Source organism: Nelumbo lutea, chromosome 5 (assembly GCF_056320005.1).
Source record: "Nelumbo lutea isolate HS-2025 chromosome 5, American lotus-T2T, whole genome shotgun sequence".
NCBI classification, from domain to species: domain Eukaryota; kingdom Viridiplantae; phylum Streptophyta; class Magnoliopsida; order Proteales; family Nelumbonaceae; genus Nelumbo; species Nelumbo lutea.
The window spans coordinates 43,940,104-43,966,557 of record NC_142688.1 but is presented as its reverse complement, the minus strand read 5'-3'; the positions used below and the strand labels follow the sequence as shown (position 1 = coordinate 43,966,557).

Here is a 26,454-nt window from a genome sequence, read left to right as displayed (position 1 = left end):
ATTAATTGAGTTATTAATTATTCTAATATCCAAAACAATGTGTTTAAATGCAATATTCGGCTGACATATAAAAGGTATAAGGAATTAAAAAAAAAAATCAATTTCTTGAATAGTATAACACATCTTCCAATACAAATCCAAATAACATAATGGTTGAACATGCAAATCATAACATATAAATTGTTAGATAATGTAAAGTAGATGAGATATCAATAAAAAATGTATAAAAACAGGACAATGAGGGAGGCGGTCATAATAACATATCTTAAAATTTTGTAGGTAAAATTAACACCTAAACCGGTATTGAGCAACTCAATATGGTAATTGTGCTGGGTTAGGATTGAAAACCATGGTTGAAGTTCAGTTAGGGTTAGGGTTGAGGTTTCAACACATTGGATTGTATAAGGGATAATGACTTCAATGGAGCTAGTCACCATTTCTTCTTGAAAGTTTAAGATGGAGATGGTTCATTAAAAAGGATGTGCACGTTCATTAGGCTACTCAAACCTCGAGGTGGAGGAAAATTCACTTGATAACTAGCCTTGCCATCAAATAAGTATCAAATATAATTGGAGCTGAGTAGTAAGCAGTGGAGCTAACTATTGGTCTAGTGTTAACTACATTGTGTTGTTACAAGGAGGAAAGATTCAAAAAAAAATGCTGGATTGGCATTTATTATTTGTTGTAGTCAGGATTTCAGAGGCTTTTGGAGAGTTGCCAAGGTGCCTCAACTTTGTGCATATGCATGTCTCTGTGTCTAGATTATATAATTGCCAACTCAGTTGCAACATACTTGCAAATAGAAACATCATAATCATGTTTCAGTAAAATAGATAAAAATTGGAAAATCTATTCATGTTTGAATGGTTTTAATTTCCGAATATGTGTCTTAGGCTCAATTTGGAAGGAGTACAAACAACCAATCAACTTGGAATTTTGAGTGTTCACACTCCTAGATTTTCTCTAATTATAAGCATAAGAAATTAAATTTAATATCGGGAGACTTATTTACAAGGACGCTCCATATGAAAGGGAAACTTACTGCCTTTTCCAAACGGATAAATAATAACTCTTGAATGTGTAATGTAATAATGTTTTTTTCCAAATATTCAAAATGCCAGCATCAACATCAAAGATCAATTCCTCTTCTGCAGATTTGTCCCATTTTACCTCTAACGATTTTTTCATTGATGCTTCACCTATTAAGTCTACTCCCTTTATCTTCTCTTGATAACCAACAAAGATATAAAAGAAAATATTAAAAAAGAGTAAAAGATAAGAACACAAAAAGCACCTCTAAGATGCATAAGAGAAATCCTTGAAGCCACAAAATTTTAAAAAATGAGAAAAAAAATATAGGAAAAAAGCAACATACATACATGCAGATCCAAGTAAACAGAATTGAGTTTACAAAGTGAAATTTGGTTTCAGTGCTCGGTGGAATTTGATTCAGATTCAGTACTTAGTGGTTTATTTATGTGAATGGTGGAATTTGATAAATAATGAGAAATATTGCTATATATTGCTTGTACAGTTATAATTGAAGAGTTAATAGATAATGATAATAAATCATCATATTTAATGCAGTAAAACGACAAATCTAAACAGAAGCAAAGTATAGGGGATATGATACAGGAGAAAGCAAATATTCTTTAACAGATAAGTTTGTAGAAATTTAAAGTGGAGAAGAGACCCTCAATTACAAGTTTGTGGTGTACGTTTGTACTTATAAACTACACTTGAGTGCACAAGTAAAAAGGCAAAGCAACTCCAAACAAAATCATAATATCTTCTTCAATTCCTTCAACATGGATGACCAATAAATCTACAAGGTTGCATACATAATTGTAGACATCCTAAAAAAAATGGTAGAGTTTCTTTCCTTCCAAACCCTTCAAACGTTGGCAAAATGAAGAAAATATATAGATACAAGGAAAACCAATAGAACATATACAGTAGAGGAACAATAAAGAAATATGTCATAAATTGACTCTGTGTCCTCTCTCAATTTACAAACATCACAATAAATACGTAAACACTAAACATTTTACCGATTGTCATTCACAAATTAGCTTACCTCTAACAAAAGTAGTATCTTTTAGCCAAAACTATTTATGCAACAAAGTTTATCTTCACAGTACAAGACCATGTATAACTATAAAATGGACATTGGATGGATGACTTAGAATGGCAACGGGGCGGGGATTACATTCCCCATCCCCGACCCGGATGGGGAATTCACTCTTTTTATTTTAATTAAAATTTTCATGTACTACTAAAAAATTAGAAACTCTCTTGTATCCAACAGGATATAGAGAAGATATTCAGGCAGCTTAAAGGCTGACTGAACACTAAGACAATTCCTTGGAGACCTTAAATCTCTTTAACTGAATATGTTGAAAACGTTTGATGAAATTGACAACCATGAGATTTAATAAGTTGTAACCACTTAAAACAAAATAATGATTGAAGATAAAACAGGTTTGGGAAAAAAAAAACTGAATCAAAACTTACGGGTGTCAATGTTGGACAAAGGCGACAGCCACGGCGGCAAGGAGCATTGCAAGAGTTGAGAGAAAGACTGAGAGTATGAAATACTAAAACTGAGAGAAAGAAAGAGAGAGAGGACCGTTGTGAGAGTTGAGGTCGGCAAGGGCGACGACGACGGCGATGATGACGAAGGTTGAAGGAAGATCTTTGAGTATCTCTTCTCTGTCCTTTGTCGAGACTCGAGTATCTCTGTACTCTCCTCTATCTGATGTCCGACAGGCGACGAGACAAGTGGCGACAATCAACGATCAGCGAATCAGTGATGAAGACGAAGCTAGGGTTCAGTCGTCTCTTTTCTCTCTATCGAAGACTCAAAGTCGATTTTTAGTGGAAGGGTTTTACTAATTACTATTCAAGTGTTTTAGTGTTTTGCTTTTTTATGTTTTAATCTTTTAATCTTTTAAAAAAGCGAATAATAAGTTAATAATTATTATAATTATATAATATATAATATTATATTATATTATATATAAGTTATATAATTTATAATTATAATATTAATCGGGGCTGGGCTGGGGCGGGGATTGCATTCCCCATCCCCATTCCCGAACCAGATTGGGGATTCAGAGATCCCCCCATCCCCGACCCTGACCCTACCAAAGTACCCCCCATACCCGACCCATCGGATCAGGGAGCCCGGGTACCCATTAGGGACGAGGAAAATTGCCACCCCTATGGATAACACGGAGTTGGTATATTTGAAAGATCAACAAGTGTTACATTCCAGGAGGTTAAGCCTTTCAATTCTAGGAGAAGAAAAACAATTTTTGTTTCCATAATAAGTACCAGCTAGTGTACCCTTCAATTGTATGATAATCATCAGCAACAAAAGTAATAAAACCTCTATACCAACTCAACTTGCCAGCTATGGAAGATTTGTTCCACCATTCCATTATCTAAGGCCATATAGTCTATTGTATTAAAGCATCAATTGGAGACTTCAACATGTAGCAAACCAATCCTAATCTTCATTGTACATAGGCAACCCATCTCAGATGACTATAAGCTTCTCTAAAAGGTATTTGTCATTCTGTTCTTAAGTCTATCTTCTCACCTATAGGCTTCTAACAAACTAGCAATAATTCCCAATTTAACACAGTTGTACACAATATGGTACATAATTAAGCAAATAAGACAATTCAAAGCATGATCTAGTACATTATTCTAACAAGCTATTAAAAGCTCTCATTCTGTAATATGTGATTGTTGTTTCATCCTTCTCTGCAATCTGTGTTATAAGATGTTTTCGACATATCACATTCCTTTGCATTAACAGTACGATGCTAGAAAATTCATATCTTCAATTCTATGTCTAGTAATATACTAGGGAAGCAAAAGTTAGTGTTAGAAACTTGAGAGATTTGTTGAAGCAGAAGGAGATGAAGTAATCAATGAACTGCATGAAAAGACCAAGAAAGGAAGGACAGAGAGAGAGAGATCAAACAAAAAGAAAAGCTTGGCATCCTAGAGATCATATCTTTACTAGGTCCAATAGATCCAAGAAAAGAGCATTCAATAGGAAATTAAGTGAAGCTACCAAAACCATAGCATTAAAGGGAGATAAGTCATCACTAGACTCACTACTACTAGCCAAACGCTTCTCATGACAGATGTCCTATCAATGAGGGCTATAAAATTGCAAAACTATGAGTTATCAATGCCCTAAAACTGTCATAACTTGCCAACCCTGCTTGCAATTATGGGCCATGGTGGAGGAAGAACAGGTCTTATGGTCATGATATTCATTATTGATGAAAGGGGTCATGTGGTTCTTGTTCAAACTCCCTATGAAGGAGCATAAGAGTGCTGCAATTCTTTCGTTGGTGTGGATCCTATTGTTTCACAGTTTTAGTCACAAAAAAGCATTTGTTGAACCCACTGTCTTATTGGACTGGTCCAATCCACTGCAGTCCAATCCACTGTCTTATTGGACAATCCAACCAGGAATGGATTGGACAGGTCCAATACATTGTCTTATTGGATAGTCCAACCTGGACTGGATTGGACTGATCCAGTCCATTGTCTTTTTATACAGTCCAACCTAGACTGGATTAGACTGGCCTAATCCATTGTCTTATTGGACTGTTCAACCCGGACTGGTCCAATCCACCGACTTATTGGAAGTCCAATTTATTCAGTTTGGTTTTAATTCAGATTGTGTCCAACCCAAACATGGTCCATTGACCACTCCAATCTTATCTTCTATCAATAGAAAGATATTGGTTCAACCCAACCCAATCCAACATAAACCATTACAAATGGACTGGGTCCAATAGAGTCCAAATTTTATAACCAATTATTTTATAAAAAAAGTATTATAAAAAAAAAATACCTATGAAGCAAAAACGCCCAACCAGATGCATGGCATATGCTCCAATATCTTGAAACAAATCATTTGCTTAATCAAATTACATAGACGCTAATATTTTGCAAATTAAATAAGTTAATTATAGAGCATTTTCCATAATGAGTTATGAGTAGTTCATTGTTCCAAAATAGTTGTAGACCTCCAAGCTGTGCATTCATTTTTTTGTAATAATTGGATTCACTAAAATCAATGAATCCAAAACTCAATCCTAAAATCACTTATTTTGTGCAAATACATAGATAGGATCAAGCTAAATTATGAAAGATGAGTTGAAACCTTTTAGAGAACTGGTGCATATTGCTTAACATATAGGCATTTTATCTTTTTTCACCATGGCATCTCAAACATTTTATCTATTGTTTAAAGAACCACAAACCAAATTGAACCATTTTAGTAGTTTGGACATTAAATTTATGGTTTACACATAGTCTGCTCTTTGAATTATTGAACAGCTTTATGGGCATTTTGGTTGTTCTCTTTGCATAGTTACTATTTAGTCTAATAAATTAATGGCTCTTATTCCCTTTACATTTCTTTAGAAAGTCAGCGGCATGATGGCCATAAAGCATAATTTAACATGATCAAATGAGAATTGATCGGACAATTTTTCCAACTGAATTGGAACGAATAAGACCCCTCCCCCTCTTTCTTTCTTTCTTTCTTTTTTTTTTTTTTTTTTTTGATAAAACTAGAATGGGGCTACATAGAACGGGGGACAGTAGATGTGTATGCATAGTTGGCTAGCTAGTTTGCAGCAATATTTCCTTCTCAGTAGATGTGTCGATATTCAATCGTTCCCTCTAATCTTTCTCTTAAAGCGTTGCAATCTTCAATAATTGGACGCACTCTCCATGGGGGACAGTAACTCCTTTTTAGACAATCAATAACTAGCTTTGAATCTCCTTCGATGATGATATACCTGTTAAAAAAGTTAAGACTAAGATTGTGGGTCTCCCATACAACCCACGCTTCAGCTACATTAACTATAGTTTTACTTATTTTGTAGGCCTTGAGATCTAGAATATGACCCAGGTGGTCCCTGGCAATACAATCAATTGAGCAATCCCCATTGATACACGAGGCATCAAAGTTAATTTTAATACCCTTGAAATCAGGGCTCTTCCATCTAACAGGGATAACATCTTCCTTTCTAAATGACTTTCATCTCCCTCATTCACCCCTTGGATCTCAAAGAACATATTATAAGCCTTTTCAATGATAATATAGGGAGGCAAACTCCTATTATTGAAAACACATTCATTACGATTCTTCCAAATTTTCCAGAGGAGGAGAGCAAATTTCTCCTTGCTATAGGTGCCACCTGGATCCATTCCGTTATTACTCGAGATGAAGTTCCACCATTCACAAATATTAATGCAGAAGTCATTGGGAATCTAGAAGGAGTCTTTAGCAATATTCCATACTTGCTTATCAATAGGGTAGTTTATAAAAATGTGATATGTGTCTTCTTCCTCTCCACACATCACACATGATCCATCAATGTTCATCCCTCTCACTATTAGCATTTTCTTTGTTAGCAGCTTTAGGTTGAGAAGTAAAAATAAGAAATATTTGCACTTTGGAGGGGTATTCATACCCCACACTTTTTCTGAATCGCTCCAATTCCCGGGGATATTGCCATTCATAATGCAAGCTTCATTATAGGTTGATTTAATGGAAAAACTACCCTTCGGGTTGGGTCTCCAAATTTGTTTGTTCCTAGCACCGCTAGTCGGGATAAAAATTGCCTTAATTTTATTCCAAGATGAAACAGGAACCAAACTACAGATTTTTGTTATATCCCATATGAGTCTCTCCTTGTCAATTACCTCGTTGACTTTGAGATTAATATCAGTAATGGTATCTCTATTAACCTCATTAACAAAGGGACCCCCTCAACCCAGTTATCCAGCCAAAATCTGGTGCTATTACCATCACCAATGCTAAAAGAATACCTTTCCTTGCCCAAGAATGACCTTTCTTGTTGTCCAGGTCCCAAAATTCCTTCTTCCCTAGGGATTTCTATCTTACAACTTGGACCCAGAGATTATCCTCTTCATTCACAATTCTCCAGCCAAGTTGGCCAAGTTGGCCAAGTTGGTTTGGTTAGTTCACCAAAGATTCCTTAGTCCCATACCTCATTGTTTTGAAATGTAGACTCTGTTCCTGCTAACCAGATGTATAGGTTTCTTACTGATGAAGGAAGATTTGGCCCGACCTCACAGTTATGCGACACGTGGCAGAAACAACAACTCGGCAAAAGGGCCAAGCCTAAGGCGTGAACAAGGGGACACCAGCGGACCGAACTCCCTACGGGGCCCGAACTCACCCTTGGCCCAAAACCAGAGTAATCCGAACTGGCCAACCTTGTAACAGCTCGGGATATACCTCGCCGAACTGACCGACCTTGTAACAGCTCGGGATATACCTCGTCGAACTGGCCTCGGGATATACCTCGCCGAACTGACCGACCTTGTGACAGCTCGGGATACACCTCACCGAACTGACCTGCCCTATAGATACCTCCGAACTCAAGACTTCACCTCGCTCACCACTCCGCATCACCTTCTGGGCACCAAAACCAAACAAGTCATACCATGCCTGACACTGAGGAAGTCCGTACCCGAGGGTGCCACACCTGATTGACTTGGGATCTGACGCTTGGCGGCCGCACCCTAAACGGCCACCTGCCACCGCCACTGACACTGCCATCTCCAATTAGAGAGACGGTTAGGCAGTGATGGTTCTGTCCCCGCAGAAAGGACGACGGCCGAATTGACAAGCGCAAGGGTAATCATACCCGACCTGACAAGGGCCTCGGAGCGAGTGCGCGAAGTGATTATAAGAGCCCATGCCCCCGACAAACAAGGTATGCAAACTTTGTGCTATCTGGTGTTATCTTGCTTTTGAAGGATTCTAACTTGAGCTTCGGAGCCGCTACACCGGGTTCCCCCCCGGACCTTCCTCATCTCCTCCGTTTCAGGTTCCTTGCTACCCCGTTTTGAAGCAAGGTCGTTGACAGCTAAGACCGGCCGGATCACGCTTCATCAATTGGCGTCGTCTGTGGGAAAACGCTCCAAAAAGCCTCCCTCCAAACTTCCATAACCCCTTTTCTTCAAAAAACCCAACACTCATGGCCTCCTCCAGCAACGCCGGACGTGGCACAGAGACAAACACCACCGGGGAACAACTTCAAGTCCCCGTGGTGTGCGTTGGACAGTTCACCATCCCCCTTTCGGTGGATGGGATCCCCAGCTTGAACACGCCACAAGCAGTGGCGCCCATAAACCTTCCTACCACAATCATCCCCTTCCCTCCCCTATTGAGACAACCTTTACTGAACCGACTGTCGTCCCCCTGGCAGCCAGCCAAAACCGGTTGGACGACCTGATGCAGTGCATGCGGGCAATGCAAGCCCAAATGCAACAGTTCCAGCAGCACCAGCTTCACCAGCACCAAGTACTACACAACATCTCCCAGTATCACTATCAACAGCAATTCCCCCAACTACCACTGAACCAACCACTACTTCCACCTCGCCACCCCGCTCCGAGGCCGGTCAAAGCCTCCCCGCAGGATGGACGCCCCCACCAGAAGAAGGCCCCCCGGCCCCAGAACCCCCCTAACAGCCAGGCCTCGTCCCTTGGCCGAAGAGAGAAAAATATCATCCCCGCCTCGCAACTCGCAGGCGGGTCGGGAACCTCACCTGCAAGGTCGGCACCCCGGCGCTCCAAGCCCGAGTTTCCGCTCACGAAAAACCGATTCGACGCTCTGGCGGTAGACTACCAGCATTCCGGGCCCATCGAGCTCGGTAACACGGAGGCCAGCAGCGCCAGTACAAGGCCCACTCAACAACGAAGGCACCGGCGAAGTCGCCGAACCGCCACCCGTGTCTTGTCAGAGTTCAGAGGCAAAGAGACAAGCTTGGACGAGGTAGGAGCTGCCCTGATTCTCTCGGTTCCTTCCCCCCTCGCATCAGAACTCCTGGCGGTCCCCTTACCCAGAAATTTCAAGCTCCCACCTCTGGACAAGTACGACGGGTCCTTCGACCCCAACGACCACATTGACGCCTTTCAGTCCCAAATGCACCTCGCCAGGGCCAGCAAATCGTGCATGTGCGTGGCCTTTACCACCACCCTCAGGGGGGTAGCCCGCACTTGGTACAGGAACCTGGCCCCCGGGTTGATAAAGTGTTGGGCCCAGTTCGTGCAGGTCTTCACCGCACACATTGTCACCAGCCAACGGTGCCCCAGAATAGAGGAAAGCATCTTCGGAGTAGTCCAAAGGGAAGGAGAATCCATCCGGGGCTACATCAAGCGATTCAATGAAGCATGCCTGCAGATACCGCGGTTGGACCCCGTAGTGCAGCTCGCGGCAGCCAAAAGAGGGGTGATGCACAAAGAATTCAAATGGCACATGGTGGCTAACCAGCCCGCAACCGTGGCCGAATTCCTCAAGTTCGCGGATAAGTTCATGAGGACAGATGAAGAAATCAACCAACAAACCGAAGGCGGGAACGAGAAAAGAAAGAGGGAAGGCGAGCTCTCCAACCCGGTCGACAGAAAAAACCCAGCCCGGGAGCCAAAGCCGAACCAGTCGTTCCGAGCTCCCCTAGCAGTTCGGACGGATTACACGTCGTTAAACACAAGGCGGACCGAGATCTTAATGACGATCAGACGCCCCGTATGTGAAGTGGCCACCTCGCCTAAAGGGAAATCCGAACGAGAGAAATAAGAATTTGTATTGTAGTTTCCATAGAGACCATGGTCATAGTACCGAGCAGTGTAATAACCTCCGGGACGAAATAGAGGGGCTCATCAGTCGCGGATACTTGAGAAACTTTGTACAGCACAACAATAATAACAATAAGGCAGGTCGGCAAGGGGAGCACGAAAAGGATGCCCCCGAGTCTAGCAGCAGACCTGTCGAACTGTTGCAGCGACAGCCTCCAGAAGAGAGGGCAGTTCGGGGAACCATCCATGTAATTGCGGGAGGTTCGGTGGTAGCAGGATGTACCTCGGCAGCGGCCCGGACTTCAGTTCGCGAAGCGGCCCTCGAGGAACGGAACCCCCCAAAGAACCAATCTTCTTCATGGAGGACGACGCGCGAGGGGTCCGCTACCCCCATGATGACGCGCTTGTCATTAAGCTAAGGATCAACGACTTCGAGGTTAGACGCGTACTCGTAGATTCGGGCAGCTCAGTGGACATCCTCTTTAAATCAGCATTTGACTAGCTACAGCTACAGAGGAGCGAGCTGAAGCCCGCAAGCACTCCCCTGGTGGGTTTCAGCGGAGAGGAAGTCAGGCCCCCCGGAAAAATAACAGTACCTGTGGAAGTCGGCACATGGCCTTGTGCGATCAGACTCAACCATGATTTCTTGGTGGTCGCGACCCCCTCCCCATACAATGCCATAATAGGGCGACCGATCACGCATATCTTACGGGCGGTGGTCTCCACCTACTATTTGGCCATGAAGTTCCCTACGGACTTCGGTGTGGGGGTAGCGCAGGGCAACCAGCTCAAGTCCCGCAAGTGATGTTGCCGCCCTGAAGGGAAAAACCAAGGCGGCCGACGACCTCGAACTGGAGCGGCCTGCGGAGCAAGGTGAGGAACGAACTTCGCCCACGGAGGAAACGGTCGCAATCCCGACTTCGGCTACGGACCCAGCTCGCACACTTCAGATCGGAGCTTCCGTCGAGGAACCCCTACGAACCGAACTAGTGAGTTTTTTACTTCAAAATTTAGATATTTTCGCCTGGTTCGCGGCCGACATGCCCGGCATTAGCCCCGGCCTGATAACTCACAAACTTAATATTGACCCTGTAGTCAGACCCGTTAGACAGAAGAAGCGCAACTTAGCCCTAGAACGCTGGAGGGCGATTGACGAGGAGGTCGAGAAGCTCCTCGTAGCAAACTTCATAAGGGAAGTCCACTACCTGAGCTGGGTGGCCAACCCGGTGTTGGTAAAAAAAAAGGCAAACGGCAAGTGGCGCATGTGCGTCGACTACACCGACCTGAACCGAGCTTGCCCGAAAGATTGCTTCCCCCTCCCCAAAATTGATCGCCTAGTGGACGCGACCTCGGAAAATGAGTTGCTAAGCTTCCTGGACGCCTACTCGGGCTACAACCAAATCCGGATGGACCCATCCAATGAGGAAAAAACTAGCTTCATAACCGAGTTCGGCCTATATTGCTACAAGGTCATGCCCTTCGGACTAAAAAATGTCGGGGCGACTTTCCAAAGACTTGTAAATAGGCTGTTTCGGCCCCTAATTGGCATGAAGATAGAGTGCTATGTAGACGACATGGTCGTCAAGACTCAGTTTTCATAAGAATTAATACAAGACTTAGATTCTGTCTTCCAAATCCTGCGTCAGTTTAGCATGAAATTGAACCCCAACAAATGTGTCTTCGGCGTCACCTCGGGCAAATTCCTAGGGTACATTGTCAATCGGTGCGGTATTGAGGCCAACCCGGACAAGATAAAAGCCATTCTAGATATGAGACTACCTAGGAAAGTAAAAGAGGTTCAGAGGCTAAACGGTCGCATAGCCGCTCTAAGCCGCTTCATGTCCAAATCGGCAGACCGCTGCCTACCTTTCTTCAAAGCAATCAAAGGCAAAGGTTTCGAGTGGACCCAGGACTGCCAGCTCGCGTTTGACGAGCTAAAAGGTTACCTCGCTAGTGTGCCAACCTTAGCCTGGCCCAAGGAGGGCGAGGTCTTAGAACTATACCTCTCGGCAAGCGATGAGGTGGTCAATTCGGTACTAATAAAAGAAACAGACCGGGGTCCAGCGACCCATCTATTATGTTAGTAAAATTTTGTAGGGAGCAGAGACAAGGAACCCGTAGATAGAAAAGCTAGCATACGCCCTAGTGACAACAGCTCGAAAACTCCGCCCATACTTCCAGGCTCACACCGTCATCGTCCTGACTAACAAACATCTGAGACAAGTTTTACTCAAACCCGAGGTTTCCGGTCAACTGACAAAATGGGCCATCGAACTCAGCGAGTATGACCTCCAGTACAAGCCAAGAACCGCTATTAAGGCCCAAGCTTTGGCAGATTTCATCGCCGAGTGTACTTTCAGCCACGAAGCCCCACAGGTCGAGCCCGAGGTCCCCAGTTCGGGCGAACCCGGAGCTCCCGAGCCAATAGAGTCTGAACCCCGTGAAGTAGCAGCCAGTGTGGCATCTCTCCTGGTCATGCGAAACGCGAACTGGGATGAGGAGCACTGGATCCTTCACGTGGATGGTTCCTTGAACCGGCAAGGGAGCGGAGCTGGAATATTCTTATGCGGCCTGGGCGGCACAAAATTAGAATACGCACTACGCTTTGAGTTCGCGACATCCAACAACGAGGCAGAGTACGAAGCACTGATAGCTGGGCTGGACCTAGCGCAAAAGGTAAAGGCAAAGCACTTGGTCATCTGCAGCGATTCCCAGCTCGTGGTCAACCAAGTTACAGGCGAGTATGAAGCACGCGAGCTCTCCATGATCGCATATTTGGCCAAAGTAAAAGAAGCCCTGCTCAACTTCCAGTCACACTTCATCAGGAAAATCCCGAGGTCAGAAAACACTAAGGCCGACGCTCTGTCCCGGTTAGCCAACACAAGTCACAACAACATGAGAACTGTTTACATAGAGGACTTACCTCGGCCTAGTATTCTCAGGGGGACAGAGGAGGTCACTCCCGTCTTGGAAGCAGAGCCGAGCTAGATCGACGCACTTGCGAGCTTCTTGAAAGACGGAACCCTCCCTGCAGAACGCAATGCAGCCAAGAGGGTGCAGCGCCAAGCAGCCAAATACGTCATAATAGACGAACAGTTATACCGACGGTCCTACATGCTCCCCTACTTGCGTTGCCTGCGACCTGTCGAAGCTGAGTTTGTACTCCGCGACACTCATGAAGGCCTGTGCGGCAGACACTTGGGGGGCAGAGCACTCGCCTAAAAAGCACTTCGACAAGGATACTATGGCCAACGATGAAGGCAGAAGTTGTCGAGCTCGTCAGAAAATGCGACAAGTGTCAGAAGCACGCCAATATCCACCATCAACCTGCCTCCGACCTCAAATACCTCGCCAGCCCGTGGCCCTTCGCACAATGGGGCATCGACCTCCTGGGGCCATTTCCACCAGCAACAGGTGGAAGAAAATTCCTAGTTGTTGTAGTAGATTACTTTACGAAGTGAATAGAAGTCGAACCTCTGGCAACTGTTACGGCCCGAAACATACAGAACTTCTTTTGGAAGAACATAGTATGTCGCTTCGGGTTACCTCGGGAACTAATCTCCGAAAACAGCAAGCAGTTCAAGGATATCAAGTTCCAAGAGTGGTGCCAGAACATGGGGATTCGGCAAAACTTCACATCAGTCGCGCACCCGCAGGCAAATGGTCAGACGGAAGTAATGAACAGAGCCATCCTGCGCGGACTGAAAGCACGTCTGGATCGAGCTAAGGGATTGTGGGCCGAAGAGCTACCAAGTGTCTTATGGACTCACCAAACTACAGAAAAAACTACCACAGGAGAAACCCCCTTCAACCTCACCTACGACACTGAAGCAGTGATCCCGACGGAAATCGAAGTACCAACATTGCGACTAGAAACATATGACGATCGGACGAACGGAGACGAGTTACGTACCAACCTTGACCTATTGGACGAGGTAAGGGACCTCGCGCACATCCGAACAGCGGCATACCAGCAGCAGGTAGCTCGCTACTACAATACCAGAGTAAAGCGACAAAGCTTCCGGGTCGGCGACCTGGTCCTTCGTAAGATTATGGTGCCCGAACCCGGCGTGGGCAAACTTGGACCAAACTAGGAAGGGCCCTATAAAGTAAAAAGAGCGCTCGGGGGGGCATACGAACTCGAAACCTTGGAAGGCAAACAAGTACCTCGAGCGTGGAACATCATGAACTTAAGGCTATACTACCTATAAACCGCCAAGAGAAGTGGACGAAATCAGGTCCTATGTGCCACGATGTAGAGCCAAGAGGAACCTCGGCGTAAACAAGCAAAGAAGTCGAGCATATTATCAGCTCGGCAAAAAATCAGTTCGCTGCAAAAAGCCTTCGCGGCAAAACAGGTCGCGGAAGTATAATAACCCGGACAAGAAAGTGGCATATTCAGTTCGACAAAGAATTAGTTCGGGGAAAAGGAACACTTGGGCAAAAAGATTATCTATTCCGTTGCAAGAAACAGGAGTACATTGGCCATCAGAAGGGACACAAAAAAAAGGTCGTTACATGCCCGGAGCTACTTTTTCGCCATCAGAAGGCACTTCAACAACACTCGAAGGCCCTGCCTCTCCTTCAGAGTCCGGCTCGCCATAGGCAGCATTGGCCATCTCCTGAGTTATACGCGAAGTGGATATGGCACTAACATCGAGGTCGGGGTACGTATTCCGGATCATCCACCTGCTCAGTTTTAACCCCCTCTTGTAAGAATCCACCATCAGATCGTCAAAACGCGGAGAGGCAATGTAGTCTTCAACTGCCTTCTTCTTGGCATCTTCAATGCCTTGGGAAAAAATCTGTGTTCTCTCCCTGATGTCTTCCTGAAGATATTCGATTTGATGCTGCAAATCCAACTTCAAATCTGCCATATGCTTGACAACTACCCCCATGGCCTCGGCGTCACGCTGAGACCTTGCCTACCTAGCCATCGCGACGTGAGCAGCCTCTTCGGCAGTATAAGCGGCCGCCTCAGCAGCCCGAGTATTCGCCTCTGCAGCACGGAAAGCTTCTTCAGCAGCATGAGCAGCAGCCTCAGTAGCTCACGCCTGTCGCAAGCTCCTCTCCACTTGGGCCACTAAGGCATGAATTGAAGAATTCACCTGCCAAAAGAAAAAAATGAGCAATAACAGCAAAAGCAATAGAAAATGAAAAAGGATGACGAAATCTAACTTACCACCATAGCATGTGTTACGACACGACAGGCGACCTGATTCAAGGGAAGATCGGTCCACGCCGCGATCTCCTCAGGGAAAGTAGCCTCCCTACTCTTCTGAAGAGCGTAGTTCGGCGTCAACACGCTCCTGAACTCCCCTTGAGCTCCCGAGCCCGAGGGCCCAGCCCGCGTATGAACGGACCCGAGTGAGCAGGAGCACTTGAGTATGCAGAAGCACCCGTATGAGTGGTCTCAACGTAAGGCACCCCGACAGTTTCGTGCATCGGTGGAGTCACCTCGGGCTCCCTGGGCAGATCCTCCAGCGTGTGGTCTGGAACTTGGGGCTCCTCATCCAGGGGCAGCTTGGTACGAGTTCGCTTGGCGACCCGCTTCCTCCTCTTCATACCTTGGAACAGACGCCCCCCACGAGTTCTCTCCGCATCCATCACACCTGTAGAAACGAGTTCGGCATCAGAAAAAATGAAAGAACAAAGCAAGCAAGAAACCGCATAGCTAGAGACCTACCCGAACTCAGGCCGACCGCAATAAGCTTGGCCTCCGTTAAGTAGTGATGGCACTTTAAACCTTGCTGTGCCCATTGTCGGAGGCCCTTCACCGTCTCTTTATCGAGAGTACCACCTGAATCAGGAGCGGCCTCACCCCACCCGGTCTGAAAGGGCCATCCTTGTGCACTTCGCACACCGAAGTAGTCCCGCTTCCACGCCGGGACCTTATTAGGAAGATCGTGCAGAAGCTTAAAACCCTGGCGAGGAGAAAGGTAATACGCCCGTCTTCCCCCAGGAAGAGAACCCGCCTGTCTCTTAAGCATCAAGATGGAGGAGAATATCTCTAAGTCCAAGGGGAAATTCTGCTCGCAAAAAAGGGAAACTGTCCCCACCAGGTTCCGAATAGAGTCCGGATGAAGTTGGCCAATGGTGACACCGAAGTGGTTTATGACTTCGACGAGAGAGGGGTGGAAAGGAAGTCGCAACCCCGCAGCGAGTTGCTCTCGAAAAATCACGATCTCATCGGGACCGTGTTCCCAAGGAAAGCTACCCGAAGGAATAAAACACGTATACCCCCCAGGAAGGTTGTAAGATATAAGTATGGATTGAATCCCCTCAGGCGTCATGGTCGAGGGTCCAAACCTGTCTAGCATCCAACCTCGGCGGGAGGTAGACGCCAAACTGCCCGAAGCGGCTCGGCCTACTGGTTCATAGTCCTCGAGTTCCACCTCAGGATCACTGAGGCAGTCGGGGGACACGGCTCGGTTGGTAGAACCTCCGTCGGCCCTACTTGAAGAGTCGTTTGAGCTATCAAAGCTAGACATTGAGGAAAAGGTGGATTTAGAAAGGTACTCACCGGAAAAAGGTTTTGAAGGCTCCGGAGATGGGAACAAGCCAAAAAACCTTAAAGGCTATGTAACCAACCTTGACGCGAGCTGGAAAAAACTTGGACGCGAGCTCAGTAGACAAACCGCAGAAGTGACAAATCGATTGGGGTCCCCCACTATTTATAGCTGCAGTAACCAAGAATCGACCGTGCAAATCAAAGACGATCTGACGACCCACGTTTTCGCTGACCGCGCGTCCCATAAGATCGAGACGTGATTGGCGCACGTCTTTCCAAAAAGAGCGAAACGTCAGCGCACACCTTTTTGAAACCGACGTCGCGCCGACACGCGTCTTTTCGAAACTGACTGCGCCACACGTCTCCCTGGCAGCCGCCCGCGCACGTACAGCAGTGGCACGCCTTTTTGAATGACCCGCTATCACGTCCCAGCGGCATGAATTTTTGAAATTTGAAATGCGCGTTGTCACAAACCATCAGCATTTATGAGTAAGCACGTTTCTAGCCTTCTCGAAAACTGAAGAACCCTGGCAAAAGCAACTCGCGCAGTCAAGATTCGAAGGACGGAACAAATCCACCTACTACCTCGTGAAACTCCCCACACCAGGGCAAGACCCTTGGCGCGAGGAGTGGGGGGCAATTGATGAAGGAAGATTTGGCCCGACCACACAATTATGCGACACATGGCAGAAACAACAACTCAGCAAAAGGGCCAAGCCTAAGGCGTGAACAAGGGGACACCAGCGGACCGAACTCCCTACGGGGGCCCGAACTCACCATTGGCCCAAAACCAGAGTAATCCGAACTGGCCAACCTTGTAACAGCTCAGGATATACCTCGCTGAACTGACCGACCTTGTAACAGCTCAGGATATACCTCGCCGAACTGGCCAACCTTGTAACAGCTCGGGATATACCTCGCCGAACTGACCGACCTTGTAACAGCTCGGGATACACCTCGCCGAACTAACCTGCCCTATAGATACCTCCGAACTCAAGACTTCGCCTCGCTCACCACTTTGCATCACCTTCTGGGCACCAAAACCAAACAAGTCATACCATGCCTGACACTGAGGAAGTCCGTGCCCGAGGGCGCCGCACCTGACTGACTTGGGATCTGACGCTTGGCGGCCGCACCCTAAACGGTCACCTACCACCGCCACTGACACCGCCATTTCCAGTTAGAGAGACGGTTAGGCAGTGACGGTTTTGTCCCCGCATAAAGGACGACGGCCAAATTGACAAGCGCAAGGGTAATCATACCCGACCTGACAAGGGCCTCGGAGCGAGTGCGCGAAGTGATTATAAGAGCCCCCTGCCCCCGACAAACAAGGTATGCAAACTTTGCGCTATCTGGTGTTATCTTGCTTTTGAAGGATTCTAACTTGAGCTTCGGAGCCGCTACACCGGGTTCCCCCCCGGAGCTTCCTCATCTCCTCCGTTTCAGGTTCCCTACTACCCCGTTCAGAAGCAAGGTCATTGATAGCTAAGACCGACCGGATCGCGCTTCATCACTTACCATTATTTTTTTTCTAGAAAAACTCTCTTTGCTTCCTGTCCATCTCCTCTAAGGAATTTTTGGGGATTCTGAATGCCCTCATGATATACTGGGGGATCATACTTGTCGAGACTTGAGGAGTGTGATCTTTCTTGCTAGCGACAAAGTGTTTCTTTTCCACCCAACAAGTCTTTTCTCAATCTTCTCATTAAGGAAATTAAAGGTCTTCTTACAATACATGTTAGAGAAGACAGTGGCTCCAAAATAAAGCTCATTTGTATTGCGAAGTAGGATTTTCAATATCCTAGACATGATTTTTTGTAACCTTGGATGGATATTCCTCAAAATAATGATGCTTGACTTTGAAAAATTAGGAGCCTGGCCAGAGGCCTTTGCAAAATTATCCAAAATATCCTTGATAATCAAGCAAGCTTGAATGTTGGCTTTTGCAAAGATTAGGCAATTATCTACAAATTGAAGGATTGGGATGCACAAGCCATATCTCAAGGCTTTACACCCAATAAGATCCCTCTAACTATGAAAAGCTTCCTACAGATTTCTAGTTAAGGTTTCAGCACAAAGAATAAAATGATAGGGAGAGAGAGGGTCTCCTTGTCTAATACCACAAGGGGGAATGAGTTCCTTGGTGGAAACACCATTAATCAGGATTTGATACGCAGCCAACTTAAAACATTCCAACACCCAACCTATCCACTTGGGGTGGAAACCATATCTCTTAAGGATAGCCTCAATAAAACTCCAACCAAGTCTATCATAAGCTTTCTCCATATCAATCTTACAAACCATAGCCCCGATATTACCTTTCTTATTCTTCATAGAATGGAGAATTTCATGGGCAATCTGAACATTGTCAGTGACTTGTCTACCCGGGATGAAGGCACTTTAGAAAAGAGAAATGATGTCCTCCAAGAAAGGCTTAATTCTATCAACAAGAATCCTTGTGATGATTTTATATATGACATTGCAGAGGCTTATAGGTCTGAACTTATCAACGAGCCCGCATTCTCAGACTTTTCAAAATGAGAAACAATTGCTACATCAGCAAACTCATATTGTTTATTTTTCCATTGCATATTGCTTTTGTTAAAATGGCAGTCATTTTGGTTCAATTTGTTATTCATAGCCAAAGCTTAAATTAAAAGCTTGTCCAAATAGTACTTAAATTACAGGAACAAAACAGAAATTTTGTGAAATTTGTGACATATGCGGAAACTTCACATGGTATATTACCTCATTCAATTTTTCTTTTTTTTTTTTTGGCTAATCCACGTCATTTAATATGATTGGTATATATATTGAACGTAGGTTGGATTCACTGAAATTTATTAGTGTCAGCAATTTTGACATTTCTTATATTCTAGAGTCTAGAATTCAACATGAGCCAGGAAAAGAGAAAAAGGGTACAACAACATGAGCCAAGTCTACCCTGTATGTTGTTGACATATGTTTTAATGATTTACTAATTTATTTCAATTTACTGAAGTGCTAAATGGTTTGGAACTTAACCATGAACTATGTTTTTTATAAAATCTAGAAGCCTATAAGCTTGCTAATGTCCTGAAATATGCTGCATCAAAAGTTTCAAATGTGCGGGCTTTATAAGATAATAGACTAAATTGTCAGATCAGACAAGCCTTTTAGATATTTGAGGAAGAGTTGGTACTAGAAATGAATAGTTTGTGAAAATAAAAAGTGCCTCTTTTATCACTAGTTATTTAGTTAATTTGTCAAAATGCTCATTATCACGGTCAGGGCCTTAATTTTACCTGGAAATAGAATTCCGTCTTACCCCAGAAATCCAATCAAGTGACAGCCACATGGTCCACATCCAGCTCAATGTTAGTGTAAGCTATCTGAGACCTACATTTTAACAATTCAAGCAGGTTGTCCTGGTTCTATTATTGCAGCACTAGTGGCTTCACAAGTTAACAATTAAAACCCTGTTATCATAGATTGGGATCCCGAAATTTTCTCAACTCTTCTCTCTATTCTTTGGTTTAGCTACTAGCCTCCAAATAGGAACTAATAGATGAATCCTTGTACTATGGTATTGAGTCCTACCTCAAGTTGGTGATGAGGCCACCCCCACTTATACAAGTTGATGCTTCATTTGTTGGTACACTTCGACGCTCTACTGATGGTTTTTCATCATCCTTCACTATTGATTTGGTTATGGGTTAGTTCATATTGCCAATGGTGATCAGATCTCTGATTACGATTTATGACTAGAATTTGGTACATTTAGAACCACACAAACACCTTGAAATAATTAACATAATGAAAATACAAGAAAAAGATGAGTGTAAGTGGCAGTGGAATGTGGAATGTGGAAAAAGAAAATTGAACTTTGTTGGTTGTGGCTTATGTAATCTGTGTGATTTGGTATTGGTGACTATAACTATTGGGAGAGATTGGAGGGAATGACTATAACTATGCATTCTTTCAAGGAAAACCATAGGAGAGATTCGGAGTTATGTGCCTTATATCGTCCAGAAAATCAAGGATGCTGCTAGAGTAACTCTCTTGTCTACCTCCTCAACATTACCGTTTTCCAAGTAAAGCTTCTTTAATTTGTAATCTTGATTGATTAGTTTTTACTAAGTTTAAATATTATTGCTCAAGCTTCATCGTCTCATGTTGTGTGAAGAAAGTGATAAATCATGGTGCACGGACAGTGATCGTTCCAGGCAATTTCCCAATAGGATGCTTGCCAATTTATCTCACAGCTTTTAGAAGCGATGACCCAACGTCTTATGATGAACTCAAGTGCCTAAAAGGTTTGAATAACTTGGCATTGCTTCACAATGATAACCTCCAAAGAGCCTTGAAATAGCTGAGGAAGGAGTACCCTGATGTCACTATTGTATATGCTGACTACTGCACAACCCTTTAGTGGGTATTGAGCCATGCTCCTTCTCTTGGTAAGTTTGCTTTCATCCTCTATGGCCACACAATCATTTTGTAGCTTGATAGAAAAACCATTTATCAATCCCTTTTTCCTCATTCCAAATATCTTTATCTTGGAATATAAGATTTGAAGAGAAATCTCTGCAGAAAGCATGTTGTGGAACTGGAGATGACTACAACTTTGATATGACTAAGATGTGTGGAGATCCTGGGGTTCTAGTTTGTCCTGACACAGAAACACGCGTGAGTTGGGATGGTATCCATTTGATAGAGGAAGCTTACAAGTACATGGCAGATTTCCTCATGCACAACATAATGCCAAAAATCTAGTGTGTTATGTGAATCTGTTTTGGTGCAGTAATCAGTAAGCTTGATTAGAAAGAGATTACTAATTCAATTGTTTGGTTCCTCAGTTTGGGTCTAGTGTTTTATCCTTCTTGTTTTCTTTCTTTTCTCTCTCTCTCTCTCTCTCTCTCTCTCTCTCTCTCTCTCTCTCTCTCTAATCTTGTATGGTAGCCATTAAACCTTTATTTGGACCAATGAATTTCATCTGTATTTGACATCGAAGTTAAAATTTTGCATTATATTGGATTCCCAATTCCTGTCATTATACCTTTATATAGGTATGGTTTCTTCTATTTACATTGTGTTTAGGATTAAAAATATATAATATACATGATGGGTCAGATTTGACAGTTGGACATAAATTTAAGTTTTAAATTATTCTAGTTATGAGCAACCACCCCACGTATGAAAAGTGCAGAGGTTGCTTTAACCTCCCTACCCATAACTACCTCCTCTATATAAGGGAAAGAGGAAAGGAAAAAGGGGTGGCAAATAGAGGAAGAAAGAAGAAGTGAGAGATGAGAATAAGAGAGAAAGGAGAAAAGAAAGAGAATAAGAGAGAAAATAAAAGAGAAAACTGCAATTCTATTGATCGAAGAGGATAAATACATAGGTACAAGATTTTTTTTGTCTCTTATCTTCCATCCCTTTAAACTTTATCTATTCTCAATCCTTATTTCTCTCTCTTCTAGAGTTTTATTAGAACTTTAAATCTTATCTCTAGAGTTGTCTCTCACTCTTTCTTTGATTGGTTGTATTATATCCTATAAATTCTATCCACCACAAAAGAAATGTTAAAATATATATAAAAAAAAAAGATTAACACATAAGAATCACTATCCTGTTCGATGGATTTTATTCACATTAAAGAGCAGAGTTCTCAGTGAACTTCTCAGTTTTTTACAATAGATTATAAATAAAAGCTAGTACCTGGGACCTACTGTCCTGTTTGGTGGATTTTATCCACTTCAAAAGAACAGAACTGTTAGTGGACTGCGCAGTATTAAAACAATTTAAAAAAAAAAAAAACAAAAGTTCATACTTGGGACCCACTATTATTAATGATCTGCCAAGTATTTCAAAAATTGTATTGATACCTGTAAACAAAGCAAAAAAAAAAAAAAAAGTTAAAATTTAGCATACCATGTTCGTTGGGTCTCTCCACTGTTATAATAGATACACATAATTCTGTTTTGATTGGTCCCACCCATAGGACCTAATGATCAGAAATTAATAATTAGGGGACCCATTGTCACATTCAGTGGATCTTATCCACCTCAAAAGAAAGTCAACAATGGACCATCCACTGCTACAATAAGTTAGATTGTTCTGATTTGGTGGGTCCCATCCACTATAAAAAAAAGGGGAGTTCAATAACAAGAATTCAATGCCCTAGTGAGCCATACCCACTGTCACAATAGGTTTTAAATAACTATTTCTATTGAATGAAATTCTACATTTTGTCTTAAAAAAATATGGATTGATCAATAATTATCTTTGACATTATGCATGTCTTCAACTCTGCAACCACCACTATAATATTTTCTTTAGACATTTCATAACCAATGGCTATAGAAAGAAAGGTAACCTCTAAAAGTAAATGTATCACCAAATATACCTTCCACTATCGATAGTCTTCCACCTCTTCAATGTCATCATCTGAACAACGTCTCGTAACTGCAATGACATTGACTTCTGCATGGTTAACTAAAGTGTCTACAACTATCAATAGTGAATTAACATGCTTAATCCTTCCTGTTGATTGTCCACGCTTCGGATCAACCCACTTCTCAAATTGTGAAAGATGCTAAACATATGTCACAAATAAATATATCTATCCCAACTTTCCATTTCCCAAGCCTCCAAGGTGCATAAAAAACTTTTTGCAGTATTTTTGGATATTGGTATTAGATATAATATTTATATTAAAATACGGCACCTTTGTACAGGCATTTGGTATCATTGATTGCATTTACTTTCATATTTAAATACTATATAGCTACCTTTTCTACTAAGAAGATCAATGTAAAGTTGATAATGGTAAGGTGGATTTGATAGAATATCCTGCTGTGAAAGAATAGCTGAAGTTGTGCCTGCACATATTCTTCTGTAATGTAGTATTATCATGTCCCAATTAGCTTCCTTGTATCCAAAAAATAAAGACCACGGAAAGAAATAATCCAAGGACTAGAAGAACAGAATACCAACCAGACTCAGAGTAAACCAAATGGTTGAACCATTGATACAGTAACCTTTCCAAGTCTTGGTTAAATGACAACTTTTTGTGGTTTGTTAACCAGCCAATTATCTGGTACAACCATGATGTAGTAAGCATTCCAGTTTTCTAACTGGTCTAAATCCAATAACATTCTTGAATATCATTTCCAGATTGAAGCATAGAAGGATCAAACAAATTCAACCACTCTACCAAGCTTTAAGGACTAAGTATTGCAGGAGATATAGGCACCTTGTAATTTGGGGCATTTAGAAGGAGAGAAATAGAAGAATATTTGAAAACAAGTATAGAACACACCTGAGAATATGTTTCCTTTTTAAGAACAAAAGAATGGCCACATCAACAAAATCAATATATTTTTTGATGTGGTATTTGTTCACTTTAGCTATGACACTATTGTAGCACAGGGCTAAAGCAAAAAACCATGGCCTTCTATCTATTGTAGTGGCCCCACCAAAAAGTCACTTCATCTAATTCAAACACATCTATGTAAAAACTTTGTCCTTTGGATTGTTGTAAGTAGCACCAAAGTAAGTGCAGCAAACTGCAAAGAATGGATGGATCATGGCTCGATATGTATGGAATTTGTACCTTTTCCCATCAGGATGGAGTGAATATGGGGCCAATAAAATAACAGCTCAGGGATGCTATATAATCAACTTCCAATTTCAGCCTAAAGTTACAAATCCAATCCCAGACCTGATATTTCCCCCAGATTAGTTGAGCTAGCTCCCATGATTCTTTCTATGAGAAGGATTCTGTGATGAAAATCCTCAAGTATTCACTCAAAACATAATGATTGATCTCTTTATCTTACAGACATGTTTATAGATTGTAGGGATTGACCATTTTTACTAAAACTAAAACAACAAAAACTTTCATATTTATTATTATGATACATTGATTTAAAGTAACTATAATAACTCCAGATCTACTTAAGAAAGGACTGAAATTATAAACACTAGTACATAACTATGTTATAAATAGACAAATCAATCTACTATGTTGGGCCCACTTACAACTTGGTACAAATGATCAAAATGCCCAGGAAATGTTCATCTCCACAAGAAATTAGGATTTATTGTGGGCAATCCTTATCAGTCTTGCCTTCCAACAATCAAAATTTTCATGCTGTTCATATACAGTTATTAAAATCATTTTACTACTTCAACCCATGTCCTTTTGGGGTCTTCCCCTAGCCCTTCTAGCCTCTTACAACTTGCAACAGACCACTTCTTAATAACCATCAAGCTGAATCATAATTGGTAGCCAACAGTGACAGTAAAACCATCAAAAGTCCTTACATTTGCACCTAACTTGATGAGAAAGCCTTTCCAAAGATTAGGTGTCCTCTAACATTCCCCTATTATACTGTTTTTGTGGCAAAAGAGGAGGAACTCCTTGTATAGGATAGGACTATCACTCTACCATGGTCCAACTTTAAGATGTTTTTGACCAAGAAGACTCCTTGCAGCAAAACATAAGTCAAAATGTTCAACTTACCATTGTAAATTTTGTTACAATGAAGAAAAATTAAAAAAAAATTAGAAAAAAACCACAATTTGATGAAAAATTTTCATGAAGATTTTTGTGAGATTTCAAAATTTAACCAACAATGGCTGCATAAATGCATTTCTAGGTGGAGAATTTTTGTACAACTTGCTCCTACCTGGATATAAACAACAAAACACACCAAAACAGTGATGTTCTAATTTATCAACAACAGAATCCATAGTAAAAGTAGCAGACTCACAATAGAGCAATGTAGCTTTTTTTCGGATGGATCAAACCATGCAACATATGAGGCAGCTGTAATTATAGATTTGAAATGGAAAGGAATCTGACCATACAATTTTGGTTAGAAAAGTCCAATCATAGCCTCATAGGATCAGAACTATATATCATATTGGAACTTGGATCGACAACTCACTCTATATGAAACCCTAAATCAACTAGAACCGCATATCATATTGGAAGAAAGAATAAAATAATAAAAATCAACACCTTTAAATAGGAAAAGAGCTTAGCTCAAGAAGCACAAAGAGAGTATTATCATAATCCAATATTCTTTCCTCATGACACTCACATAACCATAAGTTGAGCACTAAAATAAACCATAATTTATAAAAAACCATAATGGTAGGTGCATATTTGTAACAAATGAGAAATGCTTCAATATATCAAAGGCAAATAAAATAAACCATAAGTTGCTTGTCTCTGCACAAATTTTATCTTGAAATCTCTTCCTACAAAATTTCAAACAATTTCTTCCACTCTTTCTTCATTATTAATATGCTCACATTGGTTACTGGGTGGAACATGCATTGCCTCTTCATTGGATGCCAAATCTATTATATGGCTTGGCCCATCACCTATATGATATAATATATAATGAGAGAGAAATAGACAAAAATTATAATTTAAGAATAAATTTACAAGTATACTCACCATGATTTTGAGAGATCCGAATTGCACATGTACGCTTTGTATGCCCTGCTTGACCACAGTATCCACATTTTTTTTTTAATCTTTTATTGAACACTTGGCTTTTCCCTCTTGCTACCAGGATGAACTTTTGTCTTAACTATGATAGGATTATGAATGGGTTCCCTGGTAAAATTCCTTGATTGAGAAGTTTAGTGATTGTGTCACTTGTTCGAGCATTTAAAATTGAAATACTTTGTGTATTTTCTAAGCCCTCCAATAAATTCTATATAACACTCAAAACTTGTTGAAATCCTTCTAATGACTTAGATCACAAGTAACATAATCGATTGCACATGTTTGTAAGTTCAGCATAATGAATAGTATATGCAACTTCGGGGTGTGTTTTCATGATGGAATTGAGGTTATTTGACCCAATATTAAATCTAACATGTTTGGTCCACCTTTTCTTAATACAACTTGGAGGAATAGAAATCATATGCCCACATGGAAATCATGTTCCTTCAAAGAACATACAAGAACATGTTGCCTTTTTCTTGATGCCATCATATAAAACTGTCCTTGCACGTTCTAGCTGTAAAAATTCCTAAATAGTGTAGGTGCTTTGTTGCTCACTATGCCTTCGAATATGAACTACAACATGACTTTCATCCTTCATGAGTTCTTTATAGAACTCCACATATGAACTCTTAGTGTATGTAACTGCCATTTGAACTTGATAACTTCATAAATGGGTTCCAAAAATTGGTTGAGTCATTTTTTATCCATAATCTTATTTTGCCTCCCAAGAACGACAACGTGAAAAATCTAGTTCAAAATGGCGAATGAACTCATTAAGATT

General features: G+C 42.2%; 1 pseudogene; it reads left to right on the top strand.

Moving 5' to 3' along the window:
• Positions 1–20,078: 20,078 nt before the first annotated feature.
• Positions 20,079–20,929, top strand: LOC148852055 (GDSL esterase/lipase At5g03980 pseudogene; annotated as a pseudogene).
• The last annotated feature ends 5,525 nt before the right edge of the window (positions 20,930–26,454 follow it).